The following is a 21,604-nucleotide window of genomic DNA, read 5'->3' as shown; positions in this document are numbered from 1 at the left end:
AACATTAGTTATTTACTCATCTATTTAAGTTTTTTAAGTCCCCTAATATTTTTTGCCAAAATACCATCTACAAGACTTTGACAAGGTCTGTAAGAGTCAAATAAACGCAAGGCCTTTCTAACTATATGTTTATGTCCTATTGATATCTTTATATATTTTGGCGGAGTTAAAAAGTTCGTGAAGAAAAAAAAAAGTTCCACATAAGAAGATTCACTGGCCGCGGGCACGCGCGAGCGATATAGCGTAGTAAAAACGCGTCTGTTAGAAAGAAACTAGTGCCAAATTCAGGGGAGCTGGATGTCTGAAACACACAAATACATTGGTCCAGCTTGGTCAGAAGAAATTGTCTGTATGCCTGAAATATTTACCATTGCAATGGCTCATCTCAGTGGTTTACATGACGCTGGTGTATGTCTAATGATCCGCCATTACGAGAAACGCCACCTGGTGGCGGCTAGGTGTACTGTATCTAAAGCAGTTATCTGCTGCAGTCGGTGTTGAAAACTTATTAATTAAATTAGATCTTTTGTAAATTTAGGTAAATATCTTGGCGCCTGAGTATGTATCGCGGTCAGAAATAACACTATAAATGGGCATATATTTTGTCACACCACTAATCCACAAACTAAAACGAAAGTCACACAATAATTTCAAACACTCTTGGCGGCCCCCTGGTGGCCACGGGGCCCTAAGCAGCCGCTTAGTTCGCTTATGCCTTGGGCCGGCTCTGGATGTTAGTATGTAATTTTTATTTTCTAATTACGAAAATTATAATTTTACATCACTTTTCTACATTGATGGATCAGTGACCGCACGGCCATTCCTGACAAAAAGCTTGTGTTTGTGTGTACAGAAATGTACTATTCACCCTCACTGTTAAATTTGATCTAATCATGTCCTGAAACACAGCTCCTCTCCTGCTTTCACTGCTCATACTGACGGAGGGAGCGATTCGCTTGTGAATGAATCCCCCAAACAACTCTTTCACTTACGTTAGCCGACAATAATACAAGTTTCTGGCAGCGCAGCATCTCGTTGTCATATTTCTTTTGCATTGTTTGCTGATTTTATTCAACAAAACTAACATAAGCCGAGTGTTTAGTGCGAGTTGGAGCTGCTTTGCCGTATGGTGAATGCAGTAAGTGACTGTTATCATCAATAACGTGACCTGATTAGCAGAAAAGTTCAGAACATACAAAAACAGAAAAAAACTAAATATTACCTATGAAATGTTCTGCCTTTGTGCTTTGTTTTCTTTGTTTGCTCGTTACTACACCCGTAGACAGCGCTAAAGTCCCGCATCTTCACGTAATAACACTGTCTCGACTAGTGCGGTTGAATGACATTTGTCCTAGAAGCACTGTACCAATGTGGCGGCGCTATTGACGCATGCTCAGGGTCCCTATGCGATATCTAGTGTATATATCTATGGAGCAATGCAATAACGTGTCTGTTTCCTTATCATTCACAGGTATGGATAAACAGTCATTTAAAGTGGTCTGTTTGAAATATTTATCATCTTTGCTCTAAAGAAATGTTTAGAAAAGATGTTAGAAGGTGTTAGTTCTATAAATTGATTTGTTTTTGTTTAATGAGATGGTAAACATTATAGTCACTCATGGTTAGCAAAAGCACCCATTAGCTAATTGTTAACTGAAGTGTTGTGAACGGAGCATGAAGTGAGGTGTGCATTCAGAAATATGCATTAGATAATTTTCTAAACACCTTCATGTTAAGTAATTGTTATAATTGTTACATTTTGTTATGAATGTCAGCCAGATTAATTTAATACGGTATATATTTTTGTAGTGATTCTCTCCTAAAATGTTTGTGAAAGCATATCACTGTCACGTAAAATATTCAATTTGAGTAGAAATGAGTGATAGTACGAGTTTAATGTTTTAATGCTGGATTTTTAGTTTTAAAACGTCATAGCTTTTAGCTTAGCTTGCTACATTTCCCAGGGTGTAGCTTTTAGTGTAGTTAAGCTACATTTTAAGTAGAGTAGCTAATAGCTTAGCTTACTACATATTTTAAGTAGCTTGCCCAACACTGTTAAACAGTATTATATTTATATATTACCTATGGAAACTTTAATGTAATATAGTTTGGTATATTTACCTTCAGCCCACAGCTCTCAATGATATTTTGCTTTTAGCTCTACATACAGTACAAAAAAAGTTTGGGCACCCGTGCTGTATAGCTCTACACTGAGGGTTCAGGTCAGGTATTCTACAACACTTGTGTTTTGCTGCCCTCTTCTGGAGACTCTCTATACTTCATGTTTGTTCAGTGATGTTTAACAGGGCTTTACTCTCTGGCTCTCTTCTTCTCACATAGAGATGTAACTCTGAGCCACACAGGAGAGTGCGCAGGACTCTGGACCTTTAGGAAGATGGACTGGAACAAAAACAGGTCAAGATTTATGACTCCATTACTGTTGTTCATGTGATTATTCATGTGAGCATTTAGCAGACACTTTTATCCAACTTACTTGGCATTTGGGCGCACGTTTAATAAATTCTTTCTCTCCCTGGTTATCAAACTCATGTCTCTGACCGTGTTAGCACAATTCTATACATGTAAACTGAAACCTGTGGGTTTACGTATTGAGCCCTTTAGTCAAAATAATGTCATATGATAATCTCCACATCTTCTAGTGTGTTTTATTTTCAGTGCAGTCATCAGTGAGCTTAAGCTTGTGACTTTTAGACAATACCATTGACTATTTCACTGCATAAAGCACAGATTTGCTTTAAAAAGCAGAACAGAAAAAATAAAAAATTAAATAAAAAATTAAGTTAAAAAATAAAACACTATTCAAAACAGAATAAGGACCCAGCTAGCAAAATTCATGTGGCTTCAATCCAGCCCACACCAGACACTTACATCCAGCCCACATACCGCATGGAATGATGGCACTGTTTGCCAGTTCTGGGCCACAAATAAGTCATAGCCACATCACATATCAGCCAAAATTCAACCAAATGAACCAGAACTGACACTATTCTGGGCCACAGTTTGCTTTTATTTTGGCCCAGATCCGGCCCACACCAGACACTTACATCTGGACCACATACTGAATGAAATAATGGCTCTAGGGCGGTCCGATCCTATTTGTCAGATCGTGGCCACAAATAAACCAAAGCAATACCACGTATTAGCCAGAATTCAACCAAATGAACCAGATCTGACCCTATTCTGGGCCACAGTTTGCTTTGATTTTGGCTCAGATCTGGCCAATTACATTTAATAATGGATTTAAACATTGGTAAACATCAGTGAATTATATTATTTCATCACTTGTTTTTTTTTTTTTTTGCTGTAATGAACAAACGTTTCAAGCAAGGCTCTTAAAAGTTACAGCAGCCCAAAATAAAATGTATATTAAGAGGTTCAGGGCTATGAGCCCAACTAAAGCAAACACTTTTCTCCATGTTTGTGACTAGTCTATGTGGCCCACATATGTTTTAAGATAACTGGGCCACATTTGCCTTATCTCCTCTGGGCCGCTTTAGGCTCCCAACCACATTAGCCAGAGCTAACTGTGCCAAATATTTGCCAAAAGTGGCCCACATTTGTTTTAGGATAACTGGGCCACATTTGTCATATCTTTTCTGGTCCACTGTAGGCTCAAATCCACATTAGTCATAGCCTACTGTGCCGAATATTTACCAAAAGTTGCCCAAATATGTTTTAAGATAACTGGGCCACATTCTACATATCTTCTCTGGGCCACTATAGGCTAACGGCTGCATAAGCCAGAGTTTACTGTGCCAAAAATTTACCAAAAGTGGCCCACATATGTTTTAAAAAACCTGGGCCACATTTGCCAAAATTTCTCTGGGCCACATTAGGCTCACAGCTGCAATAGCCAGAGCTTATTGTGCCAAATATTTGCCAAAAGTGGCCCACATATGTCCTAAGATAACTGGGCCACATTTGCACTACACATGTGAGCCACCTTAGGTTTAGACCCAGATTACCCTTAAATGACTATGCCACTATTTTGCCAACTGTAGCCCACATTTGTCTTGTCATTTGGGCCAAATGGATCATTTTCCATATTGGGCTCACATTCCAATAAGATTACATTTTGCCATAAGTGCCAAATCTTTGCCTTAAGTGGCCTATATATGAATTTGAATCTTTGACACCCCCCCCCCCCAAACCTTTCTTCAAGATGAAGATGGAATGAAGACTGGTTATTTATAGTAACTTATTAATCATATGATTGGAGGATCATGGTTAGCTAATGCTTGACTGGCTGAGGTAAATCATACGCATGCAATCCTCTCGAAATTAGTTTATAAGTAAACTTCACTGTGGCGAGGAGGCGTGGCCGAGAGCCGTGGGAACGGGGTGAGGCCACCGCGTAAGTGGATACACCTGCGGTGCGCACCTGCCTCGGATCTCACGGAAGGAGCTCCGGACCATAAAGGGAAGACCGATGGCACAGGAAGCCGGGAGAGGTCTGGGCCGGACATATTTTACTTTTGCTTTCAGTTTGACGGCAGTCTCCGTGAGGAGCTGCCGTCCGTTTGTTTTGGTTTAGACGGCAGTCTCCGTGAGGAGCTGCCGTCATTGTTATTAATAAATAATTTTAAAGCTCCGTCGGTTCTCCGCCTCCTTCTTCCCAGCGGCCAAAGGGCCATAAACTTTATTACATTCACTAAGCGCAATAATCTGGAATATTGGCTTTAATCCTATGTAATTTAACAGACGTAGTGTGATACCTCATCATCCATTTATATTGTAGTACATCCAGTATTAAAGGGCACCTGGGTTACCCATTTTGTGTCTTTAATGCTAGTAATCCCCGTCCACTGTTCAAATGTGCCTGTCCAGCCTGATCTCACAAGGAAACGTAAGTATTTTACGTTTTGTCAGTTTTTTTGGCTAATTAGCTACCCTAACCCTAACCGAACTCGTACGAAAATGTACGATTTTAAAAAGGAGGCGTGGCACCCAACCCTACCCTACATTGGGTGATGAGCAAATCGTACTAAATCGAACGAATTAGATCGTACGAATTTGTAAGAATTAGCCACTAAATCAAAAAGTTATGAATTGCCATGAGATTGCGTTGGCCTGTCAGTCAATGTCACAATGTCGCTATAAAGTTCACACACACACAGTGCATGTTTTAGCTTTGCACTACTTTTGCATGTGTGTGTGACAAATGTGACAGGATACAGGCTAATCTCCACTGCTGTATGGATATCTGTCATGTTAATGTACAAAATAAACCTGATTTAACGTCCACAAACCGGGATTGAAGTGTCTTCTTTAATAATTGTTCTGACACGCGCTGTGCTGATGAGGTAAAGCTGAAGTTAATCGCTGTAATTCATTACACATGTGCACTGTTTTAAATCATTTTAAACTTGTGAAACTCACACTTGATCACATTTGATGATGATTGATGATCCTGGCAAACTGAACAAATCTTTTAATCCCAGTTGCTTTGCGCTCGTCCTGTCTCGTTGATATGGTTTTACGCATTACTATGGATAAAGGTTATTATGCAGCTGTCAGTCAATTCGGTGGGCAGGTAAACTACATCACGTTGCAGTCAGCCTCAAAATGGAAGAGATTTGAATCCTATTTTAACGTCAGGAAATTTAAAAAAAAGAGCTTTATTGTATTTGTATCACTCCAGTATGACTGCGGACACACTATACCTAAACACAGTTCTGTCCAAACAGCTTACAAAAGAACATTTTCACCATAGGTTAATAGTTTGAGCTGAAAGACAGGCATGTTCCCATTCCTCAACACTGATAAATACTTGAATATCTCGGAAAGATTATTGGGAATTTTCCTTTATATTTTCCAGTGTTGTCTTATAAAACAGGGGTATCATTTCTCTATCATGCAAGTGTTTTAGAGTAAGTTGTACTAATGCAGAAAGATGTTTATGTGGAAGATTATATTTTGTAACCAACTGCTGAAAGGTTATACTGTAAGTGTACATATCGGTACTTTACCAAACCTAATAACCAAAACCTTTTTTTATTCAGGGAACTCTGTTGATGGGATTTTTGGAGTTGAGTCCAAAAGGAGAAATAGTGTTATATATGTCTGCCAGGGTTATGCAATGTAAAAACAAGCTATCATTTAACTGAAGTATAATGTATGTGAATAGCCATAAGGCTGGGGCGAGGCAGTGGCGTAGTAGGTAGTGCTGTCGCCTCACAGCAAGAAGGTCGCTGGTTTGAACCTCGGCTCAGTTGGTGTTTCTGTGTAGAGTTTGCATGTTCTCCCTGCCTTCGCGTGGGTTTCCTTGGGGTGCTCCGGTTTCCCCCACAGTCCAAAGACATGCGGTACAGGTGAATTGGGTAGGCTAAATTGTCCGTAGTGTATGCGTGTGTGTGTGAATGTGTCTCCCAGAGATGGGTTGCGGCTGGAAGGGCATCCGCTGCGTAAAAAGTTGCTGGATAAGTTGGCGGTTCATTCTGCTGTGGCGACCCTGGATTAATAAAGGGACTAAGCCGACAAGAAAGAAATGGCCATAAAGCTGGCATAACATTAAAGAGAAACAAGCAAACATTGTCAAGCAAAAAAATGTTGTTTAACTGTAACCAGTTGAGAAATCTTTTCATGTGAAATTTTTGGCTAAATTCAGATTTTTTTTGTGTGTGTGTGTGTGTGTGTGTGTGTGTATAAATAGCTACATTGTGTACTGTGTTGGTTTCAATTGTATTGTAAGAGTCTAAATGATCATAGCATTTGTTTATATGGCATATATATGGCAAAACATGTCTTTTCACCAAAGAAGGCTCACACAAATTCCAAAGGCAGATACTGATGAGATCAGGGCCTGGTGTGTGGACTTTGGGGGTTTTATGATGTGGTCACATGTTGATTGGTCAGTTTGAATAGGTGCGTTTGACATGAAGCACAGCTGGTGATCAATGAGATTAGCCGAGCGTAGGCAGGGGCAGAGTTGAAAACGGAGCCGTCAAGCCAGACTGCAGTCATAATGACTGATCACTTAGCGTCATCGTCATTTTTTATTTTTTATAACAAAAGATTTACAAATAAAACAGAATACAGTCTCTACAAACTATAGTTTATTTTCAAACAATAAGGTAATTATTAATTAAATATATAACAAATGCATGAGAGAAATAAGGGGAAACGAGAGATATTGTAACCAGGGGTATGACACTGACGACAGAGGTGAGGATCCACATGCAGGTTTATTAGACTCGTTAGGCAAGCAGTGGTCAATAAAGGGGCAAACAGATGTATGAGGGCAATCCAGAGTCGAAGTCAAAATAACAGGCAGATGGTCAAAGGCAGGCAGCAAACAGAATTAAACAAATAAATAAGGCAAAGAATCAAAATACGGCAACGACAAACAAAGGAAACACATAGTAGATCACTGTAGCAGATAACAAGACTCAGCAATAGTGTTTGTGTTTAAGCAGTATTTATGGTCCATGAGTCAGTCCTTGAGCAGCTTCAGCTGTGCGAGTGTAATCAGTGGAAACTTGGAGCAGGTGTGTGTGTGTGGCATGACTGAATATGTAGTCCATTTACAAGTAGATTTGTAGTCCTATGTGTGTGAATGTTTACCTCTAAGGAGCGGATTCCAGATGCTCCAAATATATAGGCAGGAGGTGGAGCGGAGGCAGAACAGGGAGGAGGGATGGAGGGCCAGGACCATACAGGGGAGGTGTACCTGGAGCGTGGAGCTGCGGAGGGCCTGGAGCGTGGAGCTGCGGTACGTCTGGGGGCTTAGGTCCCACAGGCAAAGACAAGTCAAACACCCACAGTGGGTCAGGAGGCCTAGGTTCAGGATGCGCTGACAGTTCTTTAAACCCCAGTGGATCAGGAGGCTCTGGGAGGTCACACGGCTCTGGCAAGTCACAAGGCACTGGCAGCCATTCTTGGGACTTAGGCGGTGGCGGCCATTCAGGAAGCTCAGGACGGCGGCGGCCATTCAGAAAGCTCATGCAGCGGCGGCCATTCGCAAGCTCAGGCAACGGCGGCCATTCAGGAAGCTCAGGTTGTGTGATCGTGGAATAAAAAAAACTTTCCAATATATTAGTGTAAAACCCAAAACAATGTGTTTTGATTAAGTATTAAAGAATGATGAAGATTATTTTGGATAATTAAAGCATTTTTAAAACAGCACTTTAATCCAAACAGATTGAACAAAAGGACATTCCTAAAATACGCGAGCTACACTTTCAGTAGACGTTTCCCAGAAAGAGCAGGTTTAAACAACTGAACAGGAAATATATATATATTTAGGGATGCACGATTTATCGGCGGCCATATTGTTATCGGCCGATAAATGCTATTTTTAAGATTATCGTTATCGATTCGATGTCTAAATTAGGTCGTATCTTTAAGCTAAAAAAATAACGTAATTGTACAGACCTGCCTGCCGCGCACGCGTGGACGGAACTTGTTCAGACTTGTCCAGTGCACTATAATGGGTCTCTCCTCACATTGTTTATTTCTTCACGTAGCATTGCTGTGCGTTAATAACTCAGCAAGTAAACATGTTTCTTATCATTGTAGATGTGTTTGATTGAGTGTCATTGTGTATTTTGCTTTAAACCGCCTCAGGAAAAATATTACATGTGTAAATTCCTGCTCTGTCTCTTTGTTGTGTAGAGAAAGCAGAGGAGATTTACTTCTTACTCCAGGGCCGAATAATGTTAGTTTCAGAGTAAACTGCCTTCTTTTTTATTTGCAGCCAGTGAATGAACGAGAACGCATGTAACTTGGTCCAAAATATTTATTACTTTCTGCGTGGTGCAACAAATCAGTGACTTAAAATAGTCTCATTGCCCAAAAACCGCTCCTCCTTTCTCTCTCCCTCTCCGCTTCACACACACCCCAAACTGCAGCCAGCAGTCCCGTTGAAGGACCCGCACAACACGTGTAAAAATAACGGTTGTTTGTAATCTGATTTTTTGTTATTATCAACGCTTTGCTTGGCATGTGTTATTAATGGAAGATGTATTCAGTTTGATCAGAATATTCATATTGATTATGATGAGCTCGCGTGAGAGCTGTCACCGCACACACACACTGTAGCACAGGGGAGAGGTGAGAGGTGAATTCAGTCATAGAGGCTCTCGGCCAGCCCCTCATTCTTTATATTCTGCTCTATGTTTGTCATAAAGTCAGCTCAATGCAGGTTTTGTATGGAAATCTGAATCTGATGGCAACTCTGCCTCTACAGTTGAGTAAAACTCACAGCAGTTTATCATAAACTTTCCATCGATCATTTTCCCGCAATTGACAGCAGGAATGAGTGCAGAAGCGTTGTCTGATTGACAAGCAGCACCTACATAATCAAAAGAATCTAAAACGTCAAATAGGATGAATCTGTGCCGCATTTTCTAAACATACTATCTATATTTGGCTGTTTGCTTGTGCGGTGGCTCTGAACTGTCAAAACTCCTCTAAAAAAAGTTTTTTCGGACATGTCATATTTGTACATGTGTCCATCACTGTAACATGTTTTATTCAAGACCATTTGAGCTGGTTTCAGTTCTTAGCTTATTCTTATTTTCTTATTTAAACACATTTAACTTGCTTGTTGATGAAATCCCATTTTGTTATTTAACCTATTAATTTTATGCAACAGTCAAGTTGCATGTTCATTTGCTGTGAAGAAAAGCAAATAATTTTTTTGCATGCTGATTTATGTGAAATGGTGAATATAGAACTATAATCACTTTGCAATTTTGAAATGATAGCTTTTTTGCTTTAAGTATAGACTGTTTAGTTCATTAGAGCAGTTCAATCTTTTATGAAATTGCTGTATAAAAATATGAAATTTTGAAAAATTTATAAATATCGATCTATAGATATCGGCTATCGGCCTCCAAGTCTGAAGAATTATCGGTTATCGGCCCAAAAATGTGTGCGTGTATATATATATATATATATATATATATATATGTGTGTGTGTGTGTGTGTATTATAATCCTAAAAATCATTTTATAATTATTTAATAAAGTAGTTCTTTAACTTAATTTGTTAAGAAAACTTTAGGGTGTCAGGATCAATGATCAAAATTACTTTATTTCAAGTCCGTAAGACCTATTTGAGTTAATATTTAGGTTATTCACTAAAATATATCATTTAAATCGATCATGGAGCTAAATGCAGTAAACAGTCTGTACAAAAAAAGGTAAAAAATAAACCTGTGCAAACAATCTAGCCTTTTTAACCAGAATATTTAACGAAAGATGACACTGCAGTCCAATTTTTGTAGTCTTTTAATAAGCATGATGTGTACAAGATAGAGAGTTTGTCCAATAATAAACCTGAAACACAAGTGTTTGTTGTCATGTGGTGAACTCGACTAATCGTGTAATATTGGTGCCGTCATTAGAGCTTGTGCAGTCGCTCTTCAGAAGCTGCACGGTCTGAATCAGCCGTCTGATCTCGGAGCGCTGTCGCGGTACTTTGATGCCACATGTGACAGTCACGTGGCGTAAGCGCAGCATCATTCCGGACAAGATTTCTAACCAGCATGCACCACCTTAACACAGATTTCGATTGATCTGTGCAGCGCTGCATGAAGTCAAACACACCTAAAGTCTCAGTATTTGGGCTTTGGTCACATGGTCAAGAAAGAGACAAAGTAGATGTTAAACTTTGCTCTGCCTCTTTTCTTGGTCTGGTCTTTTCCTGCTTTGCAGTTTGTCTTCTCTGACTCTACCGCTCTCAGGCTCTTTGAGGCCTACTCACTCTCTTTGTCTATCCATCCCCCTGTCTCTTTCTTTCTTAGGTAACTTTCTTTTTACATTTAAGCTGGGTACAATTTAAGTCATTTCATATTTTATCATTTCATGTTTTACAGTTATTTTGTAATTAATTCCGTTGTAACCATGTGACTTTTCAATTGTTTTATTCATTGTAGTCACATTTAAAAAAGGTTACTACTAGGATATTAGTGAAATACTGATGCTAGCAAATATTTATTCAATGCATGTATATTTTATTACCCGAATGGAAGCATACTGGTTCACTGAACAATGCACTCAAAAACAAAACTAATAAATCTCCCAAACACAAGAAAAAAATCATATGATGTCTTAGCTGTTTGATGATGATCCCTTTGAGTGAAAAACATTGAGTGCGTTGAAAATCACTGATCCGCTTCTTCAAAACTCAGTTAATGTTTTAATGAAACTGCATGATGGCCTCCAAAAAAAATCATCCAAGATTAATCAGACACCATACCCTTAAAATATTATGAAAGTCCTTAAGTTGAGCTTAAAACTCCAGGTTTCTCAACTAATACTTCACAAAATTACTGTTAGTTTGAAGTGTCCTCAAAGAACCATGGCTGCGTCCGAAACTGCATACTTCCATACTATAAAGTACGCTAAAATCAGTATGCGAGCCGAGTAGTATGTCCGAATTCATAGAATTCGAAAATCAGTATGCGAGAAGTACCCGGATGACTTACTACGTCCGGCGAGATTCTAGAGTGTGCATTTCATGCACGCTGCGCTATCCCATTATGCCCTGCGAGCGAATTCATGAATGGGAATAAAGTGACGCAATTGACGCAGATAGGTCACGTGACCATGACAAAATAGCGGATGTAGTACGTCTGAATTCCATTCATACTTTTCACCTTCATACTGTATAGAACGTACTTTTCTAACAGCTGAGTAGTACGTTTAAATTCAAATGCAGTACCTACTGAGTAGTCGATTTCGAACGCAGCCCATGTGTTTCATAAAAAAACTGACCTCTTTCCTCTTCTTCTTCTCACCCTTTATACCCTCTATGTATCTCACCAGCGCCCTCTAGTGCCCTGTAGTATCCCTTAGAAAAGTATTTTTCTTTCCTTAAAAGTGACAGACATTTCATTCTGTTACAACCATAAAGAATTGTTGTCACTAAATCATTTCATTTTGAAGTATTTGTGAATTATTTTTGATTTAACATCAACATTTAATTGTTCCATATTGGAATAGAATACAATCACATACTATCATCACTCTCCCACATTTATAGCTAATAATACTGCCCTTATTTCCATTTTTGGTATGAGATTGCAGAAGAATGGTTTGACTAGAAATGTACAGTTTTTTTACCATCATGCTGATAACTTCTTAGTCACTCGACAGAAGTACAGTTCGAACCGCTGTGGTGAAAACCCATTCTTACACTATTAACAAAACAAACCAACAGGACAGATTGCACATGCGTTGCGTTCTCTCAACTTTATTAATGTCTCCTTTAGAATTAGCAAGAGGAACAATTATTGATAAAAGTGTAGATAGAGATGTTCAAGCTGCGGCGGCACGTCCAGAAAGGTTTCCGCTTCTGCATGCTCTTTGTCTCCGGTTTATGTAGTTGAAAAATCTGCATATTGGTCCAGCAACAGTTCCTGGCTGCATAAAACATATTAGATCATTATTGACCACAATCTTTCTGTCAGGAGTATTGATTTTACACACATTTTATTGCATACCTGATTACACTGTGAATTATTCGCACCATATCGAACATATGTGGCGATGTGTTCACAATTATTTGTAAGCCACCACCGTCCACATTCTCCATCCATAAGGTGTTCAATGGCCTGTACAATATCTTGCACGTTCTGTGGAGGATGTTCATCATCATCTAAATAGTTATTTACAGGAAAGTGTTCCAGGGTACTAAATCGGCAGCCAGATGGGTTTACTGTGAAAGAAGAATGCGTAGTGCAAAGCTTAATGAAAGAATAGTGAGCATTCAAGCAATTTGAGTGAGAGGACGTGCCATACTTGTCATTTCAAAAATATTTTGCCCATGCAGCTTTCCTCTTATTTCCACATCATCAACAAACACAGCATAGTGATTATAGAGATGACCGCATCTTGGAAATTCAAGCATGTCTCCAAATTCTTGCTGTGAGGATGAAAAAGACATAGAGGCAAATGATCTGCAATAAAGCACTCCAAATAAAGTCAAGTGGTGTGTGTAATTGCATGAAATGTATAAATAACGTTTACCTGTGTGGCATCAGGCACCATCACAGCAAGAAACAGAGTGATCAGAACAAACCTCAGGCTCTTCATTTTTACAGGATCCTCTGAAAAATAACCAGTTAATATTTATTTGATGTGCTTTGCTTTTTTCTTTTAGAAATGTTATGCACACAGTGTTTCAAATGATTGCTTCTGGATTCAAATGTATACTAGAATCCTCTGTAGAACATTTTTATAAAACTGAAAATATAGGGAGCATGGTATAATGCTATTACACAATATTTATTTCCACTTTATATTCAGTGGCCTTAACTACTTAACCTGAAATTAATCATTCACTACAATGTACTTATTGTGTAAATGCATGTTTTACTTTGTACTTCTGCTTGACTAAATACATGCATGTCATTTTATCTCTAATTCATTTCTGTAATTACACTTATAATTACACTGTTGATCATCTCTTACTCCATAAACCACCTCCATAAACTTACCCATACCACCAAACCTGTCCCAAACCCAACCTGTATCCGGCCAAGTGTTCTGCAGGACATTTATAAATGCAGAAGTAGATTGTATTTATATATTTAATGTAGGTACATAGCAGTTAAAGACACTTAATATAAAGTGAGTCCCAATATATTGTAATTATAGACCCTTAGTTAAAGGATTTGCCAATAAAAGTTCAATAAAAATACAGTGATGTTAAACACTGTAGCTGAAAAACCCTCCGAGTGCTACACTGAATTTAACATGTAGAGTCTGAAATAGTGTGAAAGAAAGGGCTCTTACCAGGGTAGATGATCAGGTAGTAAAGGCAGAATGAGGGTATAGTTTGTCAATTGTAGGAACAGACTTTAAATAGTGTTGCCTTTATCTTTTCAACAAAACCATCGTTCCTCAGTTGCATATAATTTAAATACACTTCTCTGCATTCAGTTTTTATACACACCAGTTTCAGAGTAATCTATACAGGCAAATCAATTCACAAATGAAGCATGCTAGAATTATGTATATCTATTTCATGTGCACCCACTGACAGGTAAAAGGTGCTCTGCTCTCTTTCTCTCTCTCTCTCTCTCTAAAGTTGCTATATTGGAATGACATTTACAGAATTGTCAAAACATTTTAGATATGTATAAAGAATGTAATGTATTAGCATCATTCAATTATAAAAATATGCAGCAAATGAGAAATAAATATCAGAAAAAAATAAAGTTAGACATTATTGCAAAAAAATTATACCAACTACTAGAATAAAAAGTGTAGATTATTTAAATAAGGCAAATTAGTTGGTTAACCTTTTCTGATGGTGTAAAAATACTTTGCAGCCATTATAGATGTCATTTTGTTCTCTCTGAGTATAAAGTTTATCCGAGTTGTTTATTAAATAATTAATCATTTAATGTTTCTCTCACGGCTGTGCGCGCAGTCAGCTGCGGTCGGATGCATTTTGGCGGAAAAGTCGTGTCTCAGTGGGTCTGCAGAGCATGTGAGAATTTCTGTGTGACAGATCGCGCACACACAGAACCAGCAGTAGGAAACGTGCAGAGCGAGAGGTCTTTCTCTCTGAGATGGCTGTCAAACTGACGCTGATTCAGGCCTCTAGATGGGATGAAATTAAGTTTGCTGTTGCGCCATTCAGTGGACACAAATGGAACAGCAGCATATTTTATTGAAAAATTTTGAGGTTACAGAATCATCTCGCGTTAAATTCATTTGCGAGCCTGATCCAGCCCAGGGGCCGTACATTTGACACCCCTGCTCTGGATGATCCTTTTCTTCTTTGGTCTGGAGGACACGGTGTCCGTTTTTCCCAAACAGTACCTGAAATTCTGATTCATCTGACCACAGTGCACCTTTCCACCAAGCCCAAAAAAGTCGACGGTGCTTCTGGATACTGTTAACATAGGGCTTCCTTTTGGAAAAGTACAGTTTTATTTAATTTTACTCGTTGCATCGGAGCCTGAGCACGCTTATGTCACCGATGATGAGCTCATTAAAAATGAGTTCAGTAAAAAGCGCTCTCGCTCAGCACAGTAAAGATTTCATTAGTTATATAGTTTTAGTCGCGTTATATGCAGTGACACACAGTCAAATAATTCAATAAACAGATCAGCCACTTTTGACGCTAATAAACAATCATAAAGTCCTCGTGCTGCAGGAATTAGGAGGTTTGCAGTGGACTTGCAGTGAGGGGTTTGTGTCTTTAATAATCTATGACAGTTTGAACAGTAAGAATGATTGTAACTTTCCCTTGCAGAACGTATTTTGGATAAGTGTGTGCGTTCGTTTGTAAGTGGGTGTGTCGTTTCATGCATGTGTTACAGGTTGATGACGTTGGCCGCTGACGCTGGGTTTGTGCCACCAATCGCTGGTTGGCGTAGCGTTTCTTTACTTCCTGCTTTGCTACTGTTCGGACGTCTTTGCCCACTGCTCCGCTCTTCGCACTCTTGCTTTTATATCTTATACCCTAATTTTAACTTGAGCCTATCAGCACAGTGCTCAAACAACACGGCTTGAAGATCAGCATCGATTCTACAAACTTTCTGGAATACAGCTTTACTAACAAGAGGGGAATTACGGTCTAAACAATCCTCCCGCTACCAGCTATCAGCTGCTTACATTTCGGAGACGGGAAGACACGGCTGTGAAAATGCCTCTGGATCGGATTAATTCAGATTCTCACTGCTGTACAAACTGCCACAAACTTCTACAAAAGATTGCAGTTCTTGAAACGAAGTTGCTTGCGATCCGACCAGAACTTCAGCTTCATTGTGGATTCTCTCAGCACACAGCCGGTGAGTCCCATAAATCTGTTCCTGCTACTGTTTTGAGCACAAAGAAACAGAATAAAACTGTTGAAAATGAGCATTGGCATAAACAAGGTGCGAGACCAAAGGGTACTCGAGGGGTCAGATCATACGCTGCCGCATTAGCGTCTTCTACCCCAAATACAGCTCGGACTCAAATACAGCTTCAGAACAGATATGAAGTTTTGAGTAATATGGGTGAAGAATCCCCAAATGCAGTCAGACAGAGATCGCATGATTCAGCAACTAATTCTGCATGGAACAGAGGCTCAAGGCCGACTAGACAGCGGCATTCTGCTCCGATCACACCGGAAATAAGAACACTAGTCGTAGGAGATTCAATAATCAAGAATTTCAGGAGCAGATCTACAATGACATACTACTTTCCTCATGCAACAGTTTCTGATGTAAACAAAGAGCTTGAGGAAATTCTGAAAAAACACAGTACTGCAAAACGGATTATCATCCATGTGGGGAAGAATGATATTCGGAAGGAACAGTCAGAACTGCTCAAGAAAGATTTCTGTGAGCTCTTGGAAACAGCTGAAAGATTGAAGGTTCAGCCGTTCATAAGTGGACCACTCCCTGCAAGAGGGACAAATATGTTTTCACGGCTTCTTGGTCTAAATGTATGGCTACAGAAAACATGTTACAGGAAAGGACTGAATTTCATCGACAACTTCAATCTCTTCTGGAACCAAAGACAGCTGTTTACATCAGACGGCCTTCATCCAAACAAACTTGGTGCAAAGGTGCTAAAGGACAATATTTTTTTCTCCCTCAATCATCCATCCGCTGTGTATGCCACTGAACTGAATTGCAAACACACACCTAGCAAATGTCCAGATGACCACAGGACCTCAAATCAGCTCCTGAGTGGACTTGTGGCTGACGAATCACCCAAGGACAGTGATAATGCCACACAGCCAAAACACCCAATGTTGATAGAGACACTATCAGTTGCCCTCTGCTCAACACAAGCAAACTGTGACGCATCAGAACAGCATCAAGTCTCGTCACTCAAAAATTATCCTCAGGAAAACATATTTCTGCAGACAGAATCTCCAGATGCACAGCCTCTGTCACCGGACACGTTCTCATTGTCACAATGTTCACCACTCTTGGGTTTTTCAAAAAAGATGGAGGAACTGGTGTGTGCTGGAACTAAACTTTCACACTCCATTGCCGCAAGCCCCCAGTTACCAACCAAAAAGCGGCCTGCTCCACAACCACCTATGAGCCCACCTGGAAGAGCCCTCCGATCACACTGCCAGGGCCCAAACAACAACGCCCCATCTTCAGCTGGTGAACACAAGAGCTCTCTGTGATGTGTGTCGGGGACCTGCTTAGATAACAGTGTCTTTATCAAATGTTTTCAGAACAAGCAGGAACCCAGTGTGTCTGTAGCTTTCTCTAAGCAGATATGTGTTGTGTTAAGTGACAAAAAACCAAAGACTTCATCAGGCCGTTTAGCAAATCATTCAAATCTAGTGTCTATTAAATGTAGATCTGAGACTACTATAGAAAAAACAGCTAAAACTGTTAAGTTAGCGCTTTTAAACGTCAGATCACTCAACAATAAGTCTCTTTTAGTCAATGATTTTATCAACACAAATTGCCTTGATTTTATGCTTTTAAATGAAACTTGGCTGGATGACAGTTGTAGCGCAGCAGTTCTGAATGAAGCAGCTCCTTTAAACTTTGACTTTTTGAGTGTTTGCAGAGCTAATAGGAGAGGTGGAGGCATCGCTGCCCTGTTTAAAGATGTGTATGAGTGTAAACAAGTGTCATTTGGTGACTATCTGTCTTTTGAATATCTGAGTATAGCACTAAAAGGGTCTCCACGCATCTTACTGATCATTATCTACAGACCTCCAAAATATTCTCCAGCTTTTATTGAGGATTTTACAGAGCTGTTATCAATAGTAACCTCTGAATTTGATTATTTTAGTATTGCTGGGGATTTTAATATTCACATTGATAATCCAGAAATCAATGCTGTAAAAGAACTGATGACTGTTTTTAACACTTTTGATCTGACTCAGCATGTTCAAGGACCCACACACAATCGTGGACACACTCTTGATCTACTTATAACTAAGGGTTTACACATTTCATCGACTGTTGTTAAGGATGTGGCACTATCTGATCATTTCTGTATCTTTTTTGATATATTGATCACTCCAGCTATTAAAGACAGATCTGTCTCTGTCAGAAAGAGATGCATAAATGAGAACACCAGTGAGCAGTTTATGAAGGCCATATCACTAGCACCAAGTATATCTGCAGATTCTGTTGATTCTCTCCTTGATTTGTTCAATTCTAAAATTGAGAATGTCATAAATGACATCGCTCCTGTTAAAGTCAAGAAGATGACTGGCAGGCAAAAGAGATCTTGGACAAGGTCACCGAGAGTACAAATGATGAAAAGACAGTGCAGGAAAGCTGAGCGTATGTGGAGAAAGACGAAACTAGTAGTCCATTATAACATCTATAAAGACAGTCTTCATGCTTTTAATATGGAACTAAACACTGCTAGACAGACTTTCTTTTCAAGCCTTATAAACAGCAACTTAAATAATGCTCGCACATTCTTTGCAACGATAGAGAGACTTACAAACCCCCCCAGTCAGATTCCAAGTGAGCTCCTCTCTGAAAGCAAATGTAATGAGTTTGCTCATTTCTTCACTGATAAGATCAATAATATCAGAAAGGCAATCAGCTCATCCAATCAGTCAAGTTGTGTCGATATCAAACAAGCTCAACCACAACTTGAGAAGTCAGACATTATGTCTGATTTCATGGCAATTAACGACAAAATCTTAGAAGAAATTGTGCAAGTTATGAAAACATCAACCTGCAGTCTTGACACGCTCCCCACATCATTCTTCAAAACGGTGTTTACCTGTTTAGAAATGGATCCCCTAAAAGTGGTAAATGCTTCACTTCTCTCAGGGATTTTTCCAACCTCACTTAAAACTGCAGTTGTTAAACCCCTCTTGAAGAAGAGCAACCTGGATAACACCCTATTGAGCAATTACAGGCCAATCTCAAATCTCCCTTTCATTGGCAAAATCATTGAAAAAGTTGTTTTTAACCAGGTTAACAAGTTCTTAAACTTAAAGGGGTGTTTAGACAATTTTCAATCTGGTTTCAGAGCACATCACAGTACAGAGAGCGCTCTTATAAAGATAATCAATGATATACGCCTAAATACAGATTCAGGTAAAATAACAGTGCTGGTATTGTTGGATCTCAGTGCTGCATTTGACACTGTCGATCACAGCATACGTCTGGATAGGCTGGAAAACTGGGTTGGGCTGTCTGGCACGGTCCTCAAATGGTTTAGATCTTACCTAGAAGGTAGAGGTTACCATGTCAGTATAGGTAACCACAGGTCGAGGTGGACACCCATGACATGTGGAGTCCCACAAGGCTCGATTCTGGCACCTCTGCTGTTCAACCTTTACATGCTCCCTCTAAGCCAAATAATGAGAAAGAACCAAATCTCCTACCACAGCTATGCTGATGACACTCAGATCTACCTAGCCTTACAGCCTAATGACTACAGCCCCATTGACACCCTCTGCCAATGCATTGATGAAATGAGCAATTGGATGTGCCAAAACTTTCTTCAGTTAAACAAAGAGAAAACTGAGATGATTGTGTTTGGAAACAAAGATGAGGTTCTCAAGGTAAATGCTTACCTTGGCACTAAAGGTCAAACGACAAAAAATAAGGTCAAGAATCTTGGTGTGACTCTGGAGTCAGATCTGAGTTTCAACAGTCATGTCAAAGCAGTCAGTAAATCAGCATACTATCATCTCAAAAACATAGCAAGAATCAGATGCTTTGTTTCCAGTGAAGATTTAGAGAAACTTGTTCATGCTTTTATCAGCAGCAGGGTGGATTACTGTAATGGACTCCTCACTGGTTTTCCTAAAAAGACAGTCAGACAGTTGCAGCTCATCCAGAACGCTGCAGCCAGAACTCTGACCAGAACCAGAAAATCAGAGCACATCACACCTGTACTCAGGTCTTTACACTGGCTGCCAGTTACATTCAGAATAGATTTTAAAGTATTATTACTGGTCTATAAATCACTAAATGGCCTAGGACCTCAATACATCACAGATATGCTCACTCAATACAAACCTAACAGATCACTCAGATCATTAGGATCATATAAACTAGAAGTTCCAAGAGTTCAGTCAAAGCAGGGTGAATCGGCTTTTAGCCACTATGCCCCTCGCTGCTGGAATCAGCTTCCAGAAATGATCAGATGTGCTCCAACATTAGGCACATTCAAATCAAGACTGAAAACACATCTGTTTAGCTGTGCCTTTACTGAATGAGCACTGTGCTGCGTCCGACAGATTGCACTATTATGTTTTTCTCTTCTTCTTCATTCTTTTATATCACATTTTACCTGTTTTTATGTTTTGTTTTTATGCATTTTTATTATTGTTTTTATTTTTATTTTACTTGTTTCTTTTATTCTTGTTTATGTAAAGCACTTTGGATTGCCATTGTGTATGAAATGTGCTATATAAATAAACTTGCCTTGCCTTGCCTTGCCTAAAAGCCGAGCCCAAACTGCAATGGCGATATCTCTCTCTCTCTCGGTCTCTTTCCTTCTCGCCACTTCTCGCTCTTATTCTTTCTGTGGGTCTCTGTGAGGACAGTCTCTCTTGCGAGGGATAGTCTGAGAGAATGTGTTTTGCTTGTTTACTGCTCTTGTCTAAAGTTTGCGATTTAATAATGCAATATATTTGCTTGTGAACTTGTCCAGTTAACTGACAAGTTTGAGTGATGCATCAGAGAGGTGTAGGAGTGAGTAAGTTGCGCGATATACATATACAACACTTTGATATTTTGTATTAGTTCACTAGGTTCAGGAGAATGTGCTGTTTTCTGTATGTTTTGTTTTCAGTTAGAGCAGTTAAGACGTTTGGTTTTCATATTTAGTTCAGTTTGGTGAAAACAGTTACTGAGTTTTGTTATATTTATTTCTTTTATTTAAGCACATTCAACTACTTCCTCTCCACCCAGGTAATTTATCATTTAATCATTGTAAACATTTTTCTTTCACTGTATAATATATTTTCACTGGTTTCATTGGATGTATGGGCAATAAATAATTGCAGTGTTATTTGGTTCAGTTTATTTCTTTCTCCATCCGCTTCTCACACACATTAAACTATTGTATGTTATGTCATCTACTCCTAGTTTAATATTAACATCTAAAAGGACGTAACAGGAACTTTTACAGTGTAAAAGCCTTAGCCACAGCCATGTCACCCTGCAGCCCAAGACCGGTTACTTACTGAAGCTAAGCAGGGCTGAGCCTGGTCAGTACCTGGATGGGAGACTACTAGGGAACACTAGGTTGCTGTTGGAAGTTGTGTTAGTGAGGCCAGCAGGGGGCGCTCAACCTGTGGTCTGTGTGAGTCCTAATGCCCCAGTAAGAGTGAAGGGGACACTAGACTGTCAGTGGATGCTGTCTTTTGCATGAGATGTTCAACTGAGGTCCTGACTCTCTGCGAAAGAGCAGGGGTGTAACCCTGGTGTACTGGCCAAAGTCCCTCTATTGGCCCTTACGATCATGGCCTCCCAATCATCCCCTTCCACCGAATTTGCTCGATCACTGTCTCTCTACTCCACCAATAGCTGGCGTGTGGTGAGTGCACTGGCGCTGTTGTCCTGTGGCTGCCGTCGCATCATCCAAGTGGAGCTGCACACTGGTGGTGGTGTGGAGAGACCCTCTTCATGATTGTGAAGCACTTTGGGTGTATGGCCATACACAATAAATGCGCTATA

General features: G+C 39.6%; 1 protein-coding gene across 2 annotated transcripts in view; it reads right to left on the bottom strand.

The window, feature by feature from the left end:
- The window catches only part of LOC141381087 (uncharacterized), a 460,537-nt gene that overhangs the window by 270,753 nt on the left and 168,180 nt on the right, over nt 1–21,604 (bottom strand). The window lies entirely within an intron of this gene.

Source organism: Danio rerio, chromosome 3 (assembly GCF_049306965.1).
Source record: "Danio rerio strain Tuebingen ecotype United States chromosome 3, GRCz12tu, whole genome shotgun sequence".
Classification (NCBI taxonomy): domain Eukaryota; kingdom Metazoa; phylum Chordata; class Actinopteri; order Cypriniformes; family Danionidae; genus Danio; species Danio rerio.
This window is presented reverse-complemented; position numbering and strand designations above follow the sequence as displayed.